This window comes from Theropithecus gelada, chromosome 1, assembly GCF_003255815.1.
Source record: "Theropithecus gelada isolate Dixy chromosome 1, Tgel_1.0, whole genome shotgun sequence".
Lineage (NCBI taxonomy): Eukaryota > Metazoa > Chordata > Mammalia > Primates > Cercopithecidae > Theropithecus > Theropithecus gelada.
In genome coordinates, this window is record NC_037668.1 from 166,732,166 (window position 1) to 166,743,317 (window position 11,152).

General features: G+C 37.4%; 1 long non-coding RNA gene across 1 annotated transcript in view; it reads right to left on the minus strand.

The window, feature by feature from the left end:
- LOC112614227 overlaps window positions 1-11,152 on the minus strand; it is a 57,044-nt gene that overhangs the window by 42,224 nt on the left and 3,668 nt on the right. The gene's annotated exons all lie outside the window — the stretch shown is intronic.

Here is an 11,152-nt window from a genome sequence, read left to right on the forward strand (position 1 = left end):
CCTGCACTAATGCAAACAATTTCTGTTTGTTTGTTTTGGACTAGATATAGGACTCCACATTGATAAGCATAGTTTTTATTATCTATTCAGAATTCAGCAAATTAAAAATCAATTTGGAGGCATAATATGGAGGCTATCTAAGGACAGTATTGAGTGAGAAGAACCAAGGCATAGTCACATAACACTGGAAAAACGAGCCAGAATTCAATCCTGGCTCTGTTACAAGCAAGCTCAGTGGCCCTATGTCAATCATTTCACCTCTCTGGGCATTGGTTTCCTCATCTATACAATCAGTGGTTTGAAACTGTGTGATCTTAGCTTCAGTATAATTCTAAGATGGTATTCTTCTCTAAGTTTCACCTTATTAATTTTGTACTATGACTAATGATATGGTTTGGCTCTGTGTCCCTACCCAGATTTCATCTTGAATTGTACTCCCACAATTCCCACATGTTATGGGAAGGACCCAGTGAGAGAGAATTTGAATCATGTGGGCGATTTCCGCCATACTGTTCTCTTTGTAGTGAATAAGTCTTATGAGATATGATGGTTTTATCAGGGGTTTTCTCTCTTACATCATTGTCATTTCCTCTTGCCACCACCATGGAAGAAGTGCCTTTCACCTCCCACCATGATTCTGAGGCCTCCCCAGTCATATGGAACTGCAAGTCCATTTAAACCTCTTTTCCTTCCCAGTCTCGGGTATGTATTTATCAGCAGCATGAAAACAGACTAATAAAGTAAATTGGTACCAGTCATGGGGTGTTGCTGAAAAGATACCCAAAAATGTGGGAAGCAACTTTGGAACTGGGTAACAGGCAGAAGTTGGAACAGTTTGGAGGGTTCAGAAGAAGACAGAAATATGTGGGAAAGTTTGGAACTTCCTAGAGACTTGTTGAATGGCTTTGACCAAAAGCCTGATAGTGATATAGACAATAAGGTCCAGGCTGAGGTGGTCTCAAATGGAGATGAGGAACTTGTTGGGAACTAGAACAAAGGTGACTTTTGTTATGTTTTAGCAAAGAAACTGGCAGCATTTTGCCCCTGTCCTAGGGATCTGTGGAACTTTGAAGAGAGATGATTTAGGGTATCTGGTGGAAGAAATTTCTAAGCAACAAAGTATTCCAGAGGTGACTTGGGTGCTGCTAAAGGCATTCAGTTTTAAAAGGGAAGCAGAGTGTAAAAATTCAGAAAATTTATAGCCTGACAATGCGATAGAAAAGAAAATCCCATTTTCTGAAGAAAAATTCAAGCTGGCTGCATGAATTTGCATAAGTAACAAGGAGACAAATGTTAATCCCCAAAACAAGGGGGAAAATGTCTCCAGAGTATGTCAGAGACCTTTGTGGCAGCCTCTCCCATCACAGACCTGGAGGCAGAGGAGGATAAAATGGTTTCATGGGAAGGGCCCAGGGTTCCCGTTCTGTGTGCAGTTTAGGAACTTGGTGCCCTGAATACAAGCCACTCCTTTTGTGGCTGAAAGGGGCTAACATAGAGTTTAGACTATGACTTCAGAGGGTGCAAGCCCCAAGCCTCAGCAACTTCCACATGTGTGGAGCCTGATGGTGCACAGAAGTCAAGAACTGGGGTTTGGGAACCTCTGCTTAGATTTCAGAAGATGTACGGAAATGCCTGGATGCCCAGGTAGAAGCTTGCTGCAGGGGTGGGGCACTCATTGAGAACCTCTGCTAGAGCAGTGCAGAAGGGAAATGTGGGGTTGAAGCCCCCACACAGAGTCCCTACTGGAGCACCACCTAGTGAAGCTGTGAGAAGAGGTCCACCATCCTTCAGACCCTAGAATGGTAGATCCACTGGCAGTTTACACTGTGCACCTGGAAAAGCCACAGACACTCAACACCAGCCCATAAAAGAAGCTGGGAGGGGGGCTGTACCCCACAAAGCCACAGAGGCAGAGCTGCCCAAGACCATAGTAACCCACCTCTTGCATCAGTGTGACCTGGGTGTGAGACCTGAAGTCAAAGGATATCATTTTGGAGCTTTAAAATTTGACTGCCCCACTGGATTTTTGGACTAGCATAGGCCCTATAACCCCTTTGTTTTGACCAATTTCTTCCATTTGTAATGGCTGTATTTACTCAATATCTGTAACCCCAATTGTATCTAGGAAGAAATTAGCTTGCTTTTGATTTTACAGGCTCATAGGTGGAAGGGACTTGCCTTGTCTCAGATGAGACTTTGGACTGTGGACTTCTGGGTTAATGCTGAAATGAGTTAAGTCTTTGGGGGACTGTTGGGAAGGCATGATTGGTTTTGAAATGTGATGACATGAGATTTGAAGGGGCCAATGTTGGAATGATATGGTTTGCCTCTGTGTCCCCACCCAAATCTCACCTTAAATTGTACTCCCATAATTCCCACATGTTGTGGGAGGGACCCAGTGGGAGATAATTTGAATCATGGGGGCAGTTTTCCCCATGCTATTCTCATGGTAATAAATAAGTCTCATGAGATATGATGGTTTTATCAGGGGTTTTCACTCTTGCATCTTCCTCATTTTCTCTTGCTGCACCATGTAAGAAGTGCATTTCACCCCCTGCCATGATTCTAAGGTCTCCTCAGCCATGTGAAACTGTAAGTCCAATTAAACCTCTTTTTCTTCCAAGTCTTGGGTATGTCTTTATCAGCAGTATGAAAACGGACTCATACAACTTTACTCTATTTTTAAATCTTAGCTTTTTTCATCCGACTTTGCTTTTATAAGTGTACCTTTATTTTTATCCAAGCCATTGATTAAAATGTTGAATAAGACAGTATCTAATGCATGTCACAAGAAACCTAACTCAAGGCTGACAGTGATTCAAAGCTTGGTATTCTTTGGGTGTGGTTATTCATAACTAGAATAATAATTTTATTATTATTCTTTCAACATTCACTCGTTTTATCTGCAGGAATATCTTGGAAAACTGATTAAATGTCTTTCAGAAATCAAGATATATTCCGACAGCTCAAGTCAGTGTGCATGTACAGATCTCTGAAAATTAACCTTGAAGGAAGCTGAGAAAGTTACACTTTATCTCAGTGTTAGATTATAGTAAATGGGTGACTCAGAAGGTACTCTATAGAAGGAAAAAATATATTTGAGATAGAGATCTTTTGCCCCCACAATCCTCCCCTTCACACACACACACACACACACACACACACACACACAATTCTGTTTATTCTTACTCCTGATATAGTTACAGGCAGAACACTATCAGTGAGTCAGGTTTGGTAGAGATGAAGTGACTGGGAGCAGGTGAAACTGTGTCATACACAGTGAAATCTGAGACTGGTCACACTCAAGCAACACATCATGTGTTTGTTTCTACAACAACATCTACAACACATCATGTGTTTGTTAGTAGAAACATGGGTTAGTAGAAACACATCATGTTAGTGAGAATCTAAGAGTAGAGAAACTCCCAAGGGCAATGCCAGATCAGCTTTCCTCAGTAGGTAAGAAGAGGCTACAGTGGCTAGAACTAGTGTAGGCACTCTGAAGTTATTTCCAGGTGGGCAAGATGCAAGATGCATTTTTGTAGCTGAGGTCCAGAGGAGCTGGATAATTTTAACTACTCAACAGATGAAGACAGAAATGGGATCACATATTTCCAATTGTGTTCATCATACCTGTGATATTCTCCTGCTACACAGTCTAGCTCAATCTGTACAAGCCACGAAAGCCACAGAGGGATGAACAGGAATTTAAGGGCAACTGCCTCAATAAGGAGTCACAATTTCTTTCCTACTGCAGAACTTCTAGCAGTTTTCAGTCCAGGAACCACTGATGGGAGGAGAGACCAACTCCTCAGGGGAAGGACCCTACATTACCATTAAAAGTGTTTAGGTAACAATTCTCCAGTCTTTCCCCAAAAGGTCTGTGGCCATTTGCTTAGGTAATTGTTCACTAGGGAAAAGGGAACACTGAAATAGTTCAAGGACTGTTTCATGTAGGACTCGTGTTGACCTAGATAAACAGGGGCTGGAAGAAATACCATGGCCACTATATTAGATTAGGTATAAATGAGGGCTGAGTAATAAATTCAGGTTCTGGAACAGGTCCAGCTCACAGTGGGTCTACTAGGACCATGGATGATCATTTTCTCGGTCTTCAATATATAATTAAAGTAAGAACACCTTATTGTTGGGAAAAATCCCACTCTGGTTCCTTGGCCTGTGAGGTAGGGGATATTGTAAAAAGAAATGCCAAATGGAAGCCTCTGAAATTACCCTTGTACTCTACAGTCAAGAGAGTAAATCCAAAATAGTACCTTATTCTGGAAAAATAGCAACAATTAGTGCCATTATTAAAGACCTAAGGATCCATGGGAGGTAGTCCCGATGATATTGCCATTTATTCACCAACATAGAAAGTCAGATGGATCTTTGAGCGTGAGAGTGAGCTACCATAACTCAAGTAAATTTTTGCCTTAATTGTAGATGTTGTGTCATATATGATATCTTTTCTGGAGCAGTGGATTAGTTCGTTCTTACATTGCTTTAAAGATAAAGCTTCATTTTTATCTTTAAAGCTTTATCTTTAAAGCTGCATTGCTTTAAAGATTGCTTTTTATACCTGAAACTGGGTAATTTATGAGAAAAGAAGTTTAATGGTTCACAGTTCTGCAGGCTATACAGGGAGAGCAGGCCTGTCACGTGTAAGCAGGAGCAGGAGAATGAGTGGGGAGGTACCACATACTTTCAAACGACTAGATCTCACGAGAACTCACTCACTAGTAGGATTTGATCAGCTCACTATAGGAGTGTTACAGAAAGTAGATACCATGAGCAGAGATTTTGGCAGCAGCTGGGCCACCTTCTCTTTTTTATCTACTCCTATTTCAAGCTGTTTGACTCTGTTAACCCAGGAGACTTTGGAACTCATGGAAAGCTGGTATAATTGAGATATGACGTCTGTTAAAATCAGAGCAAAAAGAATTGTGGCAGGGCAAACTACTAGAGTAAAGCATTATTGCCTGGGCAAAAGGAAAATAAAGAAGTAGATTGTAGGATGACTCTAGCTTTCACAGATTTGTGGACTCATAAGAAGCAGCTTTATATCCTCTGGACCTATCCTACGATTCTTTCATTTTTTTTTTTTCCATAATTGCCATCTTATATTTTGGGAAACCACAAGAAGACAGGTGACATTCTTCTGACTGAATATACAAGGTGCCTCTGGCCCCTAGAATATTGAGAGGGTCAGTGATGAATGAGTTCTTCTGTCCCTAGAGGCTGAAAGAGTTCAGGGGAGCTAGGGAGTGAAGAGAATTCCTCCAGGTGCTTTGGCAAGAAACAGGCAACCCTCTAAACTGTGGGTGTTAGAACTATTCTGCTTTTCTTAGCAGTGGGATTCTAAACTCTTAGGAAACTCCAACCTCTAGATCTGAGCTGCATGAGACAAGAAGTCAGAAATAACAACCTATCTAAAATTTCCCACCAGTCAGAAAGGATGATCAGGCAGAATAATCAGGGCATATTTGCAGTGAAGCAAAACTGCTTGTGGGGAGAGATAAAAATATAAAATGTAGAATTCAGTACACTTGAGTTTTAAAAGTCTGTCTTGTGCTAAAACAATAGCAAAGCAAAATAAAACAAAAAATCATTATTTTAGGGGAAGCAATACAATAGTTGAACGAGAATGGCCAATATAAAAATCATATTAAGTAACTTAAGAGGTCAAGTACAAGTAACATTTCTAACGACAAAGCAAAACTATAGAGAGATGGTTATCATGAGGGAAAAGATAATATGACTGAAGACTAGATTCATGAGATACAATATAAATGATAGAATTTTCAGAAGAATAAAAACAGAAATAGGAGAGACAATAATTGAATAAATTATTTAAGAAAATTCCCCTGACATGAAGAAAAAACTAAAGTCTGAGCAGTAAAAGGACTTTAAGAGTTCTAAATAAAGAAACAAATCTAACATTTTATCCTGGTGAAATTCCTAAAGTCAAAAGTTTTTTAAATATAGACACCTCCAAATAGAAATAAAAGTTGTCTGCAAAGTTTGTAGAGAAGGTATGTTTGGCATGGTATTTCTTATTAGTAATAGTTGACACTAAAAAGGGAGAAAGGATTTATAACTCGAGAATTCTGTAACCATCTGAGATATTATTTAAGAGTTTAGAGTATGTACCACACAAATACCTTGCCTGAAAAAAATTACTTGAAAAAAGACTCGCAGCTATCAAAAGGGAATTCAAGAAATAAGAGGCAGAAGGAAGGTGGTGACTGATGTTCCTATCCGCCTATCCATTTGTTCATTCGTTCACCTATTTGTTTACTCATTCTCTCTTTTTCAATATATTTTTTCTATCTTAGTAAATAAAATCTAATAATAGGTTATTTAATGCTAAATTAAAAAATCTTGAGGCTGGCCAGGTGCGGTGACTCAGGCCTATAATCCCAACACTTTGGGAGGCCAAGGTGGGTGGATCATGAGGTCAAGAGATCAAGACCATCCTGGCCAATATGGTGAAACCCTGTCTCTATTAAAAATACAAAATTAGCTGGGTGTGGTGATGCACGCCTGTAGTCTCAGCTACTCGGGAGGTTGAGGCAGGAGAATCACTTGAACCCGGGAGGCGGAGTTTACAGTGAGCCGAGATCACCGCAACTGCACTCCAGCTTGGTGACAGAGCGAGACTCTGTCTCAAAAAAATAAAAATAAAAATAAAAAAATCTTGAGGCAGCCAGGTGTAGTGACTCACATCTGTAATGCCAAGACTGTGGGAGACTGAGGTGGAAGAATCACCTGAGCCTAGCAGTTCGAGGATGAAGTGAGCTATGATCGTGCCACTGCATTCCAGTATGGGTGACAGTACAAGACTCTGTCTTTAAAAAAAAAAAAAAGAAAAAATCTTAAAATTGAAATGGTATCTTGCAAAGAGTGGAGAGACCTAATATAATTCTTTCTAAGGTTTTCATCTTCCTTTGTTGTTGTTTTGAGGAATAAGAGAGAGATCAGAGAAAACTGAGTGTTGACTGAGTAAGACAGTCTATCTCAATTGGGAGCATAGTTGATCTTCTTAAAAGAATAGTAGAGTCATAGATATCTAATAAGGGCAAGAAAAAGGAAAACCATTAACAGAATGGAAAACCATAATTGAAACAAAAACAAACAAAAGGAAGGGTAACATAAATAGTAATTTGTTCAAATAAAACAATAAGAGAAAGAAAAAAAAAAAACCAAAAACTTAAGCCAGTAATAAACATGAGATATACTGATCTCTACTCTAAATGAGAATGGAATGAACTTTGCCATTAAAGGTAGACTCTCACATTCAGTAAACATAACACCAATGTACATAATGTTTACCCAGTCACACTTAAAACAATTGGTAAGGAGAATTAGAGAGTCAAGAAGTGAACAAAAGGATAAAAAAAAATGCAAAGAAAGAAAGTAGAAAACTTAAAGTTAATACCAAAAAAGGTGTCATTTAAGGCTAAAAGAAATGCAAGAAACATGAATGGCCATGATATAATGGTAAAAGCTATTAAAAATTGCAAAGTTTCAACAGTAGTCAAATAGTAAGCATTAAATTCTGTACCAGCATGAACAAAGTCATAGCTGAAATTATAAAGAAATATTACAGAGCAGGTCTTGAGCACGGGCAAACTCTCCATCTTGATGGAGTGGAAGCTCCAACTGACTTGAAATGTTTAAGGCAGAAAAGTAAGTTATTTTAACTAGTGTACTCAGTGTCTACATACAAACATGAAATGAAAATATGTCAAGACAAATCTTATTTACACATGTCTAGTTGAAGCATGCCCAAAGAGAATGTGTCATGAAAACCTAAGAAGAAAGACCATTCATTTATGTTAAGGGCCAAATAATAGATCTCGCAAATGTATACTTTTTTTTGTCACTTCTCCCTCCTCTGGTTCAGTGCTTCTACTTCCACCCAGATGCCCAGTAAACCATCTACCTACTCAAAGAGTCAGCCTGGAACTTTCTAAATGTTGTTCTGCAAATAATCTTGTCTTCATTCTATTTACTAGAAGGGGAAATGGAAGAGGGTTGACTGACTCCATTTAGAGCACTAATTTATCTTAATTCTTACAAATAATCAGATAATATAACTGCAATTGCCTTTTTGCCTACACATAAAGCTAACCTATTCAGACTGAAGAGGCAACATTGATTCTCTTTTCCTGCTTAAGAGTTAGGCTAAAATAAAACTATCTCAATCCATTCAGTTGATTGTTTAATGTATAACATGTAATATGCTTATTGACTTTTGTTCTTAGGGAAGAAAACTCTGCAGATTAAAAATGGGGAAGAAAACCAAAATGATTTATCTGGAACACACAATTGACTAAGGGATACACATATATACAGAGAAAGATTAAACAGCTTCTATTATAGCTAATCTATGAGACAGCATGTTTATGTCAAATAAACTTATTTACCTTCATGTTAACTTTTAAAATCATACTTAAAGTCTATCCCCAATTTCCATGTGCCTGAGAGGAATAATGGGAAGAAAATAGTACTTGTTATATTAACCATAAATTATAAATTTTACTTAAATTTATAAATTATAAATTTTACTTAAAAATTTTGAAGTGATATAAAAAACACAACATGAAAACAATGCATGTCATTATGTATGTTTCTGAGATACTCATCTGTTATGTGTCAAAACTTTTAAGTGGAAGAGAAAAATATAACAGATTTTTCAAGGGGGAGGAAAAAAATGAATTTTTACATGGGTCAGAATATACACGAACTGAAAGTAAAAATTAATCCAGATTCCCATTATCTTCACTTACATTATAATTCTTCATAGTTATATTTTCTAGAGAAAATAAAGGAAAAGTAGTTGGTAATAAAATGCTCAAGATGTATACTTTTTCCATTACTGCAAGACACCAAGTGGTCAAGGGCAAGGATGTTGTTCTGAATGGCAGGAGATGTGAATTGCATTCCCTTTTCCATTGCCAACTTGCCAAGTTGTCTTGGGTCAGCAAATTTATCTAACTAAGCCTCAGTTTCTTCAATTGTTAAATGATAGGGTTAGAATAGAGAAAAACTATAGTTCATTTCAGTCCTAAAATAATTATGGTTATGATGTCATAGCTAAGTAGAGACATTGGGGCAGCCTTTAATTATTGGTGGTGTTACTAGTGCTCAAGCCATATGGAACTTCTTTAACCTTGGCTATATCCATGATAGAACAATAGCTTGCCACTTAAAAGAAAAACTCTCCGAAATATTTCTCATGCTTGCTATTCAAGTTTATTTCCAAAGTTAACCGAAAGTCATTTTCCATAATGTTATTATTAACAAACTACATTGTCTTTAAGGAATAGTAATAAAGGTGACGCCAAATGAGAAAGAGATCCCCAAAGGGAAGATTCTTCCCAAATATTACCCTAAGAGTTGGATCATAAAATGGTTAGAAGTGGAAATTATACATATATAGTTTGAGCTTTTGAAAATTGAAGTCCGACAGTGTTTTTATTTTAATTTGGTGAAAAATGATAGTAGAAACTTAATGAGACATGTAGTCCTCCTCTTTGATTAAAAATATGCCAGATATTAGAACGACAAGCACAAATCCTTCCATTCATCTTTCACTTTCTTGTTTTCTAAGAAGAGAATGCAAACAACATGGATTTTTTTCCCCCCTGGTCCTTCTCTTATGTAGTACACGTAAGAATCTGGTGCTATCTAACTATTCCCTCAGCTTAAGCAATAATAATAATGAACATTTGTTGAGTGCTTATAATGTAAGTTCTAGCCTAAGTACCACACAAGTGTTATTTAATTTATTCCTTATAACAATCTAGAAGGTAGATATCATTATAACCTTCCATTCATAGATGAGGAAACCAAAGGTCAGAGAGGGCCCAGTGTTGCACAGATAGAAAGCACTGTGGCAGGCCACCTGGCTTCAGAGCATGCATGCTTAGCCACAACAGAATACTTCCTCTCCACCCTGCAGCACACATGGAAATAAAGACGTAAAAAACGTAAATGAAGTTCATTTGAATTATATAGATCCTTATTGGTAAGTTCTGAATAAAATTCTGGTGGCAAACTCCTTAAAGTTCCAATTCCAAGCACAGAGATGTTCATGGAAGGTTTTATATAACATGTGTAGAACCTGTCCATGGCTGGGTTTTCTTTTGTTCAGTTTTGGGTCTCAGCACCTACAAGACTACCTGGCATAGGGTGAGTAAACTCTGTGCATTTATTCTATAAATTAATATTTTAACATAGCATTGGAATGCAAGTTTTAATCTGAATAAATCTATATTTTAGAACTCAGTTTTGTATACCCGTTTAACTTGACACTTTTGAAGCGTCTCACTGTAATTCAAGTGGTATGTACTGAATTAACTGTTTTTCAAACTTTGTGAGAAGAAACAAAATTATTAGATATTGTTAACAATTATAACAAATCCAGTTTGTTCATCATTTGATCTTCTTTTCAATAAAGCTTTTCATGTTTTATTTGAGGAGAAAAGAAGAATGCCAAAACCCATGTGGGTTCCGTCTTTGGTCTAACATGTATTTTTCTAAAATAACAAATGTAACTGAGAAGCTTGCCTGGGTGGTATAAAAGAGTCAGTTAATTGGTAGTCAGCCTTTCTTTTTATAGTTGACTATAAGTCTAAACGCTGATTTAGGAGAAAGATACGTTTTTACTAAAGAAAGCCCTATATGCTATATTAAAAGTGTGATGAATTTGCTTTTTCAAAGAATCCATAAGCCCCACCCATGTCCTCTGAAAAGTTCAGACTGCCACGTGGCTTTCTAGCGTACAAAACTTTTGCTTTCCTGCTGTATCTCTTTCCTAAATCAACATTCGCACATTGACCCAAACAGATTGGTCTAGCTTGTACATTAGTGACAGCAACCTGTCATTTTCTGTCTTAGAATATTGTAACTTCATTCATTCTTATAGATTTTCTTCCCTTACCCCAGAATTTTTTCTAAAAGCCCATATTTTCAGATTTTTCTATTTAAAAGCCAACTTTAAAAATAAGATTTAGAGACTATATTTCCAATAATGTTGCAAAACAGAAGGCCCTTACAGCAGCATAAATTTAAAAAGGTGAGATAATTAAATTTTCTGGAGGGAAAAAACACCATATTTATAAAAATGTCAATCCTCACATATTAG